Source organism: Ranitomeya variabilis, chromosome 4 (genome assembly GCF_051348905.1).
Source record: "Ranitomeya variabilis isolate aRanVar5 chromosome 4, aRanVar5.hap1, whole genome shotgun sequence".
Classification (NCBI taxonomy): Eukaryota; Metazoa; Chordata; class Amphibia; order Anura; family Dendrobatidae; genus Ranitomeya; species Ranitomeya variabilis.
In genome coordinates, this window is record NC_135235.1 from 621,563,586 (window position 1) to 621,576,617 (window position 13,032).

Genomic DNA, 13,032 nt, shown 5'->3' on the forward strand with positions numbered 1-13,032 from the left:
AGTGCTCTGCACCGTTGCCCCATAGCTGTGCCATATAGTGCTCTGCACCGTTGCCCCATAGCTCTGCCATATAGTGCTCTGCACCATTGCCCCATAGCTGTGCCATATAGTGCTCTGCACCATTGCCCAATAGCTGTGCCATATAGTGCTCTGCACCATTGCCCCATAGCTCTGCCATATAGTGCTCTGCACCGTTGCCCCATAGCTGTGCCATATAGTGCTCTGCACCATTATTGCCCCATAGCCGTGCCATATAGTGCTCTGCACCATTATTGCCCCATAGCTGTGCCATATAGTGCTCTGCACCGTCCATTATTGCCCCATAGCTGTGCCATATAGTGCTCTGCACCATTGCCCCATAGCTCTGCCATATAGTGCTCTGCACCGTTGCCCCATAGCTGTGCCATATAGTGCTCTGCACCGTTATTGCCCCATAGCTGTGCCATATAGTGCTCTGCACCGTTATTGCCCCATAGCTGTGCCATATAGTGCTCTGCACCGTTATTGCCCCATAGCTGTGCCATATAGTGCTCTGCACCGTCCATTATTGCCCCATAGCTGTTGCTGCTGCTGCAATAAAAAAAAAAAAAAAAAAACATACTCACCTGTCTTGCTTGCAGCTCCTCAGCGCCATCTTCCCGGCGTGCGCGGCGCGCACACTATATGCGTCATCGCGCCCTCTGCCTGAACAGTCAGAGCGGAGAGACGCCGGGAAGATGGAGACAGCGTCCGGCGTGTGGAACGAGGACAGGTGACTATGTCATACTTACCTGCTCCCGGCGTCCCGCTCCTTCCCCCGGCGTCCCGCTCCTTCCCCCGGACTGCTGGTCTTCGGTGCCGCAGCCTCTTCCTCTGTCAGCGGTCACCGGCACCGCTGATTAGAGAAATGAATAGGCGGCTCCGCCCCTATGGGGGGTGGAGCCGCCTATTCATTTCTCTAATGAGCGGTCCCACGTGACTGCTCAGGGGAAGAGGCTGCGGCACCGAAGACAGTGTGACAGGCAGGGGGAGCGCCAGGATCGCCGGGACTAGGTAAGTATATGACAGTCCTCACCCACCGACCCCACCACCGATCATGACTCGAGTATAAGCCGAGAGGGGCACTTTCAGCCCAAAAATTTGGGCTGAAAATCTCGGCTTATACTCGAGTATATACGGTATTAAGTCAGGTGGAGCCGAGCACCATGACAACCGCACATACTCTGACACAGAAGGAAACGGCCATTGCTAGTAAGCGCTTATGGACAAGATGACATTTCACCCGCTAGAAGGGACACATTGATAACAGGCCAGTGTAAAAACCTACTATTAATTGTTTGATTAGTTCATATTTTATAGTACGAGGATTTAACTACTGTACCATTCTTCTTAAACACTTCAGAAATGACATGTTTAGTGATATAGTAGAAAAAAAATTGTTCCATGTATAAATAGGTGGTAGAAATATTGGTTCTTTTAATCTTGTTTTTAACATATAATTAGGATCAGACTGTATTTAGAAAACCACACTTGAGGATGTGATCACCTTTTATCTTTTGGCTTGTTCAATGAATTCAGGTTGAAAATGCTGAGCAAGTTGTTATGATGATTAAGGCTACTTTCACACTGGCGTTTTTTGTCCTCCGTCGCAATGCGTCGTTTTGGTTAAAAAACGCATCCTGCAAAAGTGCTTGCAGGATGCGTTTTTTTCTCCATAGACTAACATTGGCGACGCAGTGTGACGCATTGACACACATCGCAACTGTCGTGCGACGGTTGCATCGTGTTGTGGCGGACTGTCAGCAGCAAAAAACGTTGCTTGCAACGTTTTTTGGTACGTCGGGAACGTCTTTTCCGACCGCGCATGCGCAGCTGGAACTCCGCCCCCTCCTCCCCGCACCTCACAATGGGGCAGCGGATGCGCTGAAAATCTGCATCCGCTGCACCCGTTGTGCAGCGCTAACAACGCTAGCGTCGGTACGTCGGCCCGACGCACTGCGACGGGCCGAGTACGACGCTGGTGGGAAAGTAGCCTAAGATGCATTTATTCTGGCACTTTGTTTTTTGTGTTTCTTTATTGTTACATATAAATGTTGAATGCAGTAAGTTGTGATTTGAAAAGAAAAAAGGAAGAAACTCACACAAACATAAAATCAGATGATTCAAGGCTTAAAAAAAAATATGATAGATCCCAAGTTGAATCCCTGTACAAATGTAAACAAGGAGACAAGTAACACACATGCATGTTTTCACAATTTTAAAACATACGTTTTTTTCAGAATTGCGCATCAAAATTTTTAATTTGATTTCTCCAAAACAAAATATAACGAAACATAGTCTTGTGACATATCAAATGAAAGCCGGTACCGTTCTGAGAAAAATGATGCCTCTCCCACCTCTATATATTAATTCTAGCCCGAGATATGATAAAAAATGTAAAGCCATACCAGGCCAAAATCTGTGCTTTTTTATAACTTTAAAAATCTGTAAAAAAATTAACTGATGGAGAAAAAAATTCTAAACTTTTAATTTGTAATTAACTAAAGTTGTACTTCATAAAAACAAAAAATAAAAAAAATCTAAAGACGTAAGGTAAAAAAAATATTCATATTTGGATCACTTGATATGGAATGACCCAGATTTGAATAAGTAACTGATGTTTTTAAGGGGTTAAATGCCTTTGGGCCACTGATACGACACTTAAAATACACAGAAAGTGATGCCCTGCATCAAACCCAGATCCCTTCAGCCTGGCCCAAATGGGTTCTGGGCACCAGAACTGGCATCAAAGTAGGCAAACAGCCCATTTTCACAGATTTGAATAAGTAACTGATGTTTTTAAGGGGTTAAATGCCTTTGGGCGACTGATACCACAGTGCATACATATAAAACAGGGAGCCCCACATCAAAAACAGGTCTCTCCAGCCTGGCCCAAATGGGTTCTGGGCATCAGAACTGGCATCAAAGTGGGCAAACAGCCTATTTTCACGGATTTGAATAAGTAACTGATGTTATTAAGGGGTTAAATGCCTTTGGGCCACTGATACGACACTTAAAATACACAGAAAGTGATGCCCTGCATCAAACCAAGGTTCCTCCGGCCTGGCCCAAATGCGTTCTGGGCACCAGAATTGGCATCAAACTGGGCAAACAGCTCATTTTCGCAGATTTGAATAAGTAACTGATGTTTTTAAGGGGTTAAATGCCTTTGGGCCACTGATACGACACTTAAATACACAGATATTGCTGCCCTGCATCAAAGCCAGGTCCCATCAGCCTGGCCCAAATGGGTTCTGGGCACCAGAACTGGCATCAAAATGGGCAAACAGCCCATTTTCACAGATTTGAATAAGTAACTGATATTTTTAAGGGGTTAAATGCCTTTGGGCCACTGATCTGACACTTAAAATACACAGAAAGTGATGCCCTGCATCAAACCCAGGTCCCTTCAGCCTGGCCCAAATGGGTACTGGGCATCAGAACTGGCATCAAAGTGGGCAAACTGCCCATTTTCGCAGATTTGAATAAGTAACTGATGTTTTTAAGGGGTTAAATGCCTTTAGGCCACTGATACAACACTTTAAATACACAGAAAGTGATGCCCTGCATCAAACCAAGGTCCCTTCAGCCTGGCCCAAATGGGTTCTGGGCACCAGAACTGGCATCAAAGTGGGCAAGCAGCCCATTTTTATTGATTTGATTAAGTATCTGACTTTTTAAGGGGTTAAATGACTTTGGGCCCCTGATCTGATGCTTAAAATACACAGATAATGATGGCCTGCATGAAACCCAGGTCCCTCCAGCCTGGCCCAAATGGGTACTGGGCATCAGAATTGGCATTAAAGTGGGCAAACAGCCCATTTTCACAGATTTGAATAGGGACCTGCTGTTTTTAAGGGTTAAATTCCTTTGTGCCACTGATACCAGAGTGCATACATATAGAACAGGGAGCCCCACAATAAAACCAGGTCTCTTCAGCCTGGCCCAAATGAGTTCTGGGCATCAGAACTGTCATCAAACTGGGCAAACAGCCAATTTTAACAGATTTGAATAGGGACCTGCTGTTTTTAAGGGGTTAAATGGCTTTGGGCCACTGATCTGACACTTAAAATACACAAATAGTGATGCACTGCATCAAACCCAGGTGCCTGCAGCCTGTCCCAAATGGGTTCTGGGCACCAGAATTAGCATCAAAGTGGGCAAATATAGTGGGTTGGTGTTGGGAATGCCTTGGTTACAGCATCAAATCCGTTATTAACTGGGTTACTGAGGAAATTGTTCAATAGTCCTTATCTAAGGGTACCGTTACACTAAACAATTTACCAACGATCACGACCAGCGATACGACCTGGCCGTGACCGTTGGTAAGTCGTTCTGTGGTCGCTGGAGAGCTGTCACACAGACAGCTCTCCAGAGACCAACGATGCCGAAGTCCCCGGGTAAGCAGGGTAAATATCGGGTAACTAAGCGCAGGGCCGCGCTTAGTAACCCGATGTTTACCCTGGTTACCATTGTAAATGTAAAAAAAACCAAACACTACATACTCACCTTCTGATGTCTGTCACGTCCGCCGCCGGCGACTTCCCGCACTGACTGTGTCAGTGCCGGCCGTAAAGCACAGCACAGCGGTGACGTCACCGCTGTGCTCTGCTTTTACTTTACAGCCGGCGCTCAGTCAGTGCGGGAAGCAGACGGCGAGGGACGTGACAGGCACCGGAATGTGAGTATGGAGTTTTGGGTTTTTTTACATTTACAATGGTAACCAGGGTAAACATCGGGTTAATAAGCACGGCCCTGCGCTCAGTAACCCGATGTTTACCCTGGTTACAAGCGAACACATCGCTGGATCGGTGTCACACACACCGATCCAGCAATGACAGCGGGAGATCCAGCGACGAAAGAAAGTTCCAAACGATCTGCTACGACGTACGATTCTCAGCGGGGTCCCTGATCGCTGCTGCGTGTCAGACACAGCGATATCGTATGTATATCGCTGGAATGTCACGGATCGTGCCGTCGTAGCGACCAAAGTGCCACTGTGAGACGGTACCCTAAGTCCTTGAAGTCTGTATCTGTGTTGTCTTTCGGTCTGGAAGCTAATCCGGAGTACCTGAAGGACTTTGAAGACGTGTTCTCTGAAAGCGAGGCTGAGGTTCTACCGCCACATCCATCTTTTAATTGTGCCATCAATTTAATTCCTGGGGCTAAATTGCCCAAGGCCCGTTTGTTTAATCTGTCTTGTCCTGAGCGGCTGGCCATGAAGGAGTATATTGCCGAGAGTCTTCGTAAGGGGCATATCCGCCCTTATGTTTCTCCTGTGGCAGCTGGCTTTTTCTTTGTAAAGAAAAAAGATGGTGGTTTGAGTCCTTGCCTCGACTTTCGGGAACTCAACAAAATCATTGTGAGAAACACTTACCCACTTCCTCTGATTCCTGACTTGTGTAACCAATTGTCTGGGGTCAAATGATTTTCAAAGTTGGATTTGTGGGGAGCCTATAATTGGATAAGTGTTTGAGATGGAGACGAGTGGAAGACGGCGTTTCTCACTTGAGAAGTTCTTTTTGAGAATCTGTTTATGTCCTTCGGGCTAACAAACACCCCTGGCCATTTTTCAAAATTTTATTAATGTTGTGTTTGCTGATCTGATCGCTCGCTTTGCGGTTATTTACCTTGACGACATCTTGGTTTACTCCCCTGACAGTGAAACCCATTTGCACTAGTTGCGTACTGTCCTTCATAAACTCAGGGAAAAACTACTTTTTTCAAAATTTGAAATGTTAATTTTTTTGTACAGGAGGTAGCATTTTTGGGTTTGATTGTTTCCAATGAGGGGTTTCGCATGGATCCCAAGAAGGTGCAGGCTATTAGTGATTGGGTTCAGCCCCGCGACTTGAAGGGTTTGCAACTAGTGATGAGCGAGTATACTCGTTACTTGGGTTTTCCCGAGCACACTCGGGTGGTCTCCAAGTATTTATGACTGATCAGAGATTTAGTTTTCCTTGCCGCAGCTGCATGATTTACAGCTATTAGCCAGCTTGATTACATGTGGGGATTCCCTAGCAACCAGGCAACCCCCACATGTACTCAGGCTGGCTAGCAGCCATACATTATGCAGCTGCATCAACAAAAACTAAATCTCTGAGCAGTCACAAATACTCGGGAGACCACCCGAGCGTGCTCGGGAAAGCCCGAGCAACAAGTATACTCGCTCATCACTATTTGCAACGCTTCTTGGGGTTTGCAAACTACTATCGAAAGTTCATCAAGTGTTTTTTGCAGGTAGTTAATAGTGATGAGCGAATATACTTGTTGCTCGGGAAATCTCCAAGTATTTGTGACTGCTCAGAGATTTCGTTTTTGTTGACGCAGCTGCATGATTTATGGCAATTATGGCACTTAGCCTCTCTCTTCCCACTGCCCTGTAGCGGTGGCAATGGGGTAATAGTTTGGGGGTTGATGTGACCTTTGAATTGTAAGGTCACATCAAGCCCGGCTTAGTAATGGAGAGGTGTCAATAAGACAGCTATCCATTACTAATCCTATAGTTGTTAGAGTTTCAATAAAGACACAGCCAGAATAAAGTCTTTTAATTAAATAAAACAATACACAGTTTGCCATCTTTATTATTCAGCTAATTCCTGAGAGACCCTCGGTCTCCTGTAATGAATAAAAAAAAAACAAACAACAATATACCATACCTGTTTGTCGTTCTGCCCCACGCAGTAATCCATATCTGGGGAAAATACAGTTTGCAACCAGGACTGTGGTAAGATGCTACCAGCCCAGCTGCAAACTACTGCGGAATGAGGAAATGCTGCCATCGCAGCCTCAGTGACTAGCGGTGAAGTCACTGAGTCTACCCTCCCTGCTGGCCTGACCCGCGCTGAACTATGGAGCGTGGGAAAATGCCAGTTCATTTTCCCACTCTGCAGAGTTCATTGCAGTTCAGGCTGGAAGGGAGGGCTGACTCAGTGACGTCAGCGCTAGTCTCTGAAGCTGCGCTGGCATCATCTCATTCATTCACCAGTAGTTTGCAGCCATGGCGGTCGCATTTCAGCACCGTTCCTAGTTGCAAACTGTATTTTCCCCAGATATGGATTACTGCGTGGGACAGAACGACTGACAGGTATGGTATATAGTTGTTGGTTTTTTTTGTTGTTTTTTTTTAATTACAGGAGAACAAGGGCGCCGTATGTACTAGCTGGATAATAAGGATGAAAAACTGTGTTTAGTGTTTTATTTCATTAAAAGACTTTATCCTGGCTGTGTCTTTATTGAACCTGTAACAACTATAGGATTAGCAATGGATAAATGTCTTCTTGACACTTCTCCATTACCAAGCCGGGCTTGATGTGACCTTACAATATAAAGGTCACATCAACCCCCAAACTATTACCCCATATACCACCGATACAGGGCAGGGGGAAGAGAGAGGCTAAGTGCTGAAATTGGCGAATCTTAAAAATGCGACTTTTCTGGGGAGGCTGAGAGCAAGTGTTTGTAGCCAGGAGGGGTCAATATCCATGGCCCCTTCATAGGCTATGAATATCAGCCCGCAGCTGTCTGCATAGCCTTTTCTGGAATTTAATTATAAGGGTACCCCATTTTTGGGGGACACCCTATCTTAATAGCCAGTAAACACTAAAAATACAGCTGTGGGCTCATATTCATAGCCTGGGGAGATCCATGGGTATTAACCCCTTCTTAGGCTATAAACATTGGCCTCCAGTCGCTGGCTTTCCCTCTCTGGATTGGAAAATTACGCGTGAGCCCGCAACATTTTTTCCCCCCAAAATAATCTTTTATTAATTACATACATGTCCTCTAATTTGCACACACACTATACTAATTGTATTGATCACTGACATATACAGTACATATCTAACTATTCTGCATCTACTTAGTGTATGTAAACCAGGTCTTCTATCCTGTCGGCTCCAGCAGTGATTTTAGAGAGGCTGACAAATGAATTACCGGCTATTCTTCTATGTATCTCTCTCTGCAATATAAAGACTATATATATACAGTATGTATATATATATATATATATATATATATATATATAACCATATGCAAGAAGGAAGAGAAGGCACTTAACCATCTAAATTTCCCAACTTTATTTCATCTTAATGTTAAAAACATTCCATGGCCGGGGGAGTGAGGAGCGGAGTTCTTGTCAGCAGGGATAGACGACGGCCGTTTCGTGCTGTGCATGCGCTTCCACGGGTCAGTATTTTTTTTAACATGAAGATGAAATAAAGTTGGGAATTTTAGATCGGTGAGTGCCTTCTCTTTCTTCTTGCATATGGTCATGGATTTTCGTGTATTTTCAGAAGAGCACCTATGATCTTGATACACGGCTGATGCTAGGACTATTATTCATTAATACCTGGGCCCGAAATTTTTGGATAACCTCGTTTCACAGACAGTGCCGCTCGTTTTTGGTCTTCTTGGTGTTACCCGGGTGGCGAGCATTTATATTGGTATATGGTCTCCATCCTGGTATGCGCCTCTTCCATCCTGCCCCCTAATCTTGTCATGTGCTGCTACCATCTTGCACCCCCATCCTGTCATATGCTGCTCCCAACCTGCGCCCCCTTCCTGTCATGTGCAGCCCCATCCTGCGTCCTCATCCTGTTTTGTGCACCTCCATCTTGTCATGTGCTACTCTTTTCCTGTGCCCTCATCCTGTCATGTGCTGCTCCCATCCTGCACCCCCATCCTGTCATGTGCTGCTTCCATCCTGCCCCCCATCCTGTCATGTGCTGCTCCCATCCTGCGCCCCCATTCTGTAATGTGCTGCTCCCATCCTGCGCCCCCATTCTGTCATGTGCTGCTCCCATCGTTGATGGCCCCCATAAGATGCTCCATAGCATAATATGCCCCGTATGCTGCTGCTGCGATTTAAAAAAAAAAAATTACATACTCCCCGCTCGTCGCTGGGTGCCGAGTGCCTAAGCAGGCGGGGACACTAGCGCACTATGGGGGTCAGGTGCTGGAGTCGCCGCTGGCTAAGGCCCCCGGTGAAACATCGTGTCCCTCCCCCGGCCTGTGTCCCTGGACTGCTATGTAATCAGGCTTGAGTCAACAACCAAAAGGGAGAGCCCTCCCCCATGGAGGGGTGGATCCCAGGACACAGAACAATAGACTCATGTGTTGGCTGATTCAATTGTGTGGTGACTTGCGAAGGGCTGGGATCGTATGCTGAGGCGAGATCCTGGTGCCCGTGTATGGAGGGTTAAAAGCTGCCACGTGGAATGGTGTTGTGTCCGTCATCTGTTAGATCCAGTAAACCCATCCCAGGATTATTTTTCTTTTCCATGGCGTCGGATTGCCAGGTGGCGCCCCCGGATCTGCTCCCTTTGTGTGGACTCATTGTAGACTAATTACGGACACTGCAGAATTACTTTGATTTGTGTTGTCCCAGTTCCCTGTTCCGATAAATTTTATTGGATTGATTACTGGCGTGGTGTCTCTTCCTGCTCTGTCGCATGCCCCGTCACACCCGGCACTTGCGATATTCACCTGTCCCTGTTCCACCGCCGTGCGCCACTCTGTCATCCGTGTCCTCTGGCTGTGACAGTTGAGGCAGGGGGCGCACACTAATTAAGTCATCGCGCCCTTTGACCTGAATGTGACAGCCAGAGGATGCGGAAGACCCAGCGGTGGAACGGGGACAGGTGAATATAGCATGGCTCACCCTCCCCCTCCTGGTGCATCTCTGCTTCTCCGTCGGAGATCGCGGTATGCGTTCAGTGCTTACTCATACCGGGATCTCCTGGGCCACAATCCTCCTCCCCAGATGCATCACACTGTGGGATCCAGACTGTGCAGACGCGTCGCGTCGCGCTTGCGCAGTCTATAAAGGCTTTGGACAGAGTGACGCTATCAGCGTTATATATATATATATATATATATACACACACACACACACACATTTATTCTATGTGTATATCTCTATTCTATCGCAATCTAACCTGTCACTCTGATTAAAATGTACGTGGCTGATCATTTGCCTGCTTTTAATCTATCTATCTAGAATATATATATACTGCATATAAATAAAAATATATATATATACACGTTTTGAAGAATATTACGTTTTAAAACTATGTGTAAATGATTAATAACATTTCTGTATGTAAAATCTCATGTTAAAATCGCACTGCAGTCGGATGTAGATCGGGTGTTAGGTGTGAAAAGTCAGATTGTACTCGCACAAAAAACGTCTGACACTCACATTGCATTCGTCAGACTTTCCTGCAATAAATAGAACAGATTTTTAAATCGCTAGTGTGTCTCCAGCCTGTGTATGTAATAGTGGTGTGAGATCAGTGGCCAAGGTCATTTAACCCCTTAAAATTCAGTTACTTATTCAAATCATTAACATCAATGCCAACTTTGATGCCAATTCTCATGGCCAGAACCCATTTGGGAAAAGCTAAAGTGACATGAATTTCATGCAGGGCATCAAAATGCATGTAATAATGGTGTCAGATCAGTGGCCCAAAGGCATTTAACCTCTTAAAAAATCACTTATCTTCAAATCTGTGAAAATGGGCTGTTTGCCCACTTTGATGCCAGTTCTGATGCCTAGAACCCAATTGGGCCAGGCTGGAGGGACCTGGTTTTGATGCAGGGCATCACTATCTGTGAATTTTAATCGTCAGATCAGTGGCCCAAAGTCATTTAACCCCTTGAAAACATCAGTTGCTTATTCAAATCTGTGAACATGGGCTGTGTGCCCACATTGATGCCAGTTCTGGTGCCAAGAACCCATTTGGGCCAGGCTGAAGGGACCTGGGTTTGATGCAGGGCATCACTTTCTGTGTATTTTAAGTGTCAGATCAGTGGCCCAAAGGCATTTAACCCCTTGAAAACATCAGTTACTTATTCAAATCTGCGAAAATGAGCAGTTTGCCCAGTTTGATGCCAATTCTGGTGCCCAGAACGCATTTGGGCCAGGCCGGAGGAACCTTGGTTTGATGCAGGGCATCACTTTCTGTGTATTTTAAGTGTCAGATCAGTGGCCCATAGGCATTTAACCCCTTAAAAACATCAGTTACTTATTCAAATCTGCTAGAATGGGCTGTTTGCCCAGTTTGATGCCAATTCTGGTGCCCAGAACGCTTTTGGGCCAGGCTGGAGGGACCTGGGTTTGATGCAGGGCATCACTTTCTGTGTATTTTAAGTGTTGTATCAGTGGCCCAAAGGCATTTAACCCCTTAAAAACATCAGTTACTTATTCAAATCCGTGAAAATGGACTGTTTGCCCACTGTGATGCCAGTTCTGATGCCCAGAACCCATTTGGGCCAGGCTAAAGAGACCTGTTTTTGATGTGGGGCTCCCTGTTTTATATGTATGCACTGTGGTATCAGTGATCCAAAGGCATTTAACCCCTTAAAAACATCAGTTACTTATTCAAATCTGTGAAAATGGGCTGTTTGCCCACTTTGATGCCAGTTCTGGTGCCCAGAACCCACTTGGGCCAGGCTGGAAATAACTGGTTTGGATGCGGGGCGCCCTGTTCTATATGTCTGCAGTGTGAGATCAGTGGCCCAAAGGCATTTAACCCTTTCTTCAGCGCTCTTTGGTGCCCACTTTGATGCCCATTTTTGTGCCAGTTTTATTGTTTTTGTAGCCGTTTTTACGCGTATTCACATCAGGACACCTCGCTGCATTGTCTTTTATTATTGTGATGATTATTTTTTGTTGTTGAACCTATAAAAAAAAAGAAAAAATTACCGAATAAGAAACCAACTTCAGCCTCGTGCAAAAACGCATCAAAATCAGCAATGTGTGCACATAGCCTTATACACACACAGAAATAAGGTAGATGGAGCTCGCTGTGAAGAAGCTGGGGATCTCCTGTCACCATCACAGGACAGCAGTGGGGGAGACATTGTGATATCAGCAACTAGAAAGCAGAAAGGGTGGAGGGGGCAGGGAGAGCGCAGATGTGTGGGGCAAACAGCTATTGTGGGGTGCAGGACAGAACAAGGTCAGAATAGAGACATAAACAGGAAGCTCCAGTACTCACTTCAGGTCAGCACTGTGTCCTCTGGAGCTCCCCTCCCCCTCCTGACCGTGCCGACAGCAGCGTGGGAGAGAGGCGCCATGGTCTTCTGTTCCTTCAGCAGTGGCTGCACAGCTCTCCCGCGCTCCCGCCGCCTGACCGGTCCCTGCTGGTGGGCGGGGCTTACTGCAGTGAGCGGCTCCAGGTCAGGAGCATCTAGTTCTAGTGCAGCTCAGGGAAATGGCTGTGCTGAGCCTCCCTCCCCCCATCCTAGCCAGAGACCCGGGGGAGGGAGAGAGAGAAGGGAGAGATCCTGCCCCCACCCTGTGTCATACCAGGCAATGCAGGAGGCTGCTGGCAGAAGCTCAGCTTTTCTCCCCTCTTTTGAGCGGGGAGGGGCGGGGCTTAAATCAGGGCAGGGATACTGAGAAGAGGGAGACTGTCGGAGTCAGGGGCCGGTGGGCCAATCCAAGCCTGCATGTGTGCCTGGTGCAAGTGTGATGTGTGTGCATGGTGCTTGTGTGATGTGTGTGCATGGTGCTTGTGTGATGTGTGTGCCTGGTGCTTGTGTGACGAGCGTGCATGGTGCTTGTGTGACGAGCGTGCATGGTGCTTGTGTGATGTGTGTGCCTGGTGCTTGTGTGATGTGTGTGCCTGGTGCTTGTGTGACGAGCGTGCATGGTGCTTGTGTGATGAGCGTGCCTGTGTGATGTGTGTGCATGGTGCCTGTGTGATGTGTGTGCATGGTGCCTGTGTGATGTGTGTGCATGGTGCCTGTGTGATGTGTGTGCATGGTGCTTGTGTGATGTGTGTGCCTGGTGCTTGTGTGACGAGCGTGCATGGTGCTTGTGTGACGAGCGTGCATGGTGCTTGTGTGATGAGCGTGCATGGTGCTTGTGTGATGTGGGTGCATGGTGCTTGTGTGACGAGCGTGCCTGGTGCTTGTGGGACGTGTGTGCCTTTTGCTTGTGTGACGAGCGTGCATGGTGCTTGTGTAATGTGGGTGCACGCTGCTTGTGTGACGATCGTGCCTGGT

General features: G+C 46.8%; 1 protein-coding gene across 4 annotated transcripts in view; it reads right to left on the reverse strand.

Annotated features, from left to right (window-relative positions):
- The window catches only part of LOC143766094 (E3 SUMO-protein ligase ZNF451-like), a 105,247-nt gene that overhangs the window by 56,446 nt on the left and 35,769 nt on the right, over nt 1–13,032 (reverse strand). For 3 of the 4 annotated variants that reach the window (XM_077253483.1, XM_077253481.1, XM_077253480.1), the window contains exon 1: nt 12,021–12,377. The exons of the other annotated variant lie outside the window; for it this stretch is intronic. The gene's annotated coding sequence lies outside the window, so the exon portion shown is untranslated. Of the gene's footprint in view, nt 1–12,020; nt 12,378–13,032 lie in introns of those variants that run through there. 4 annotated transcript variants of the gene reach the window in all.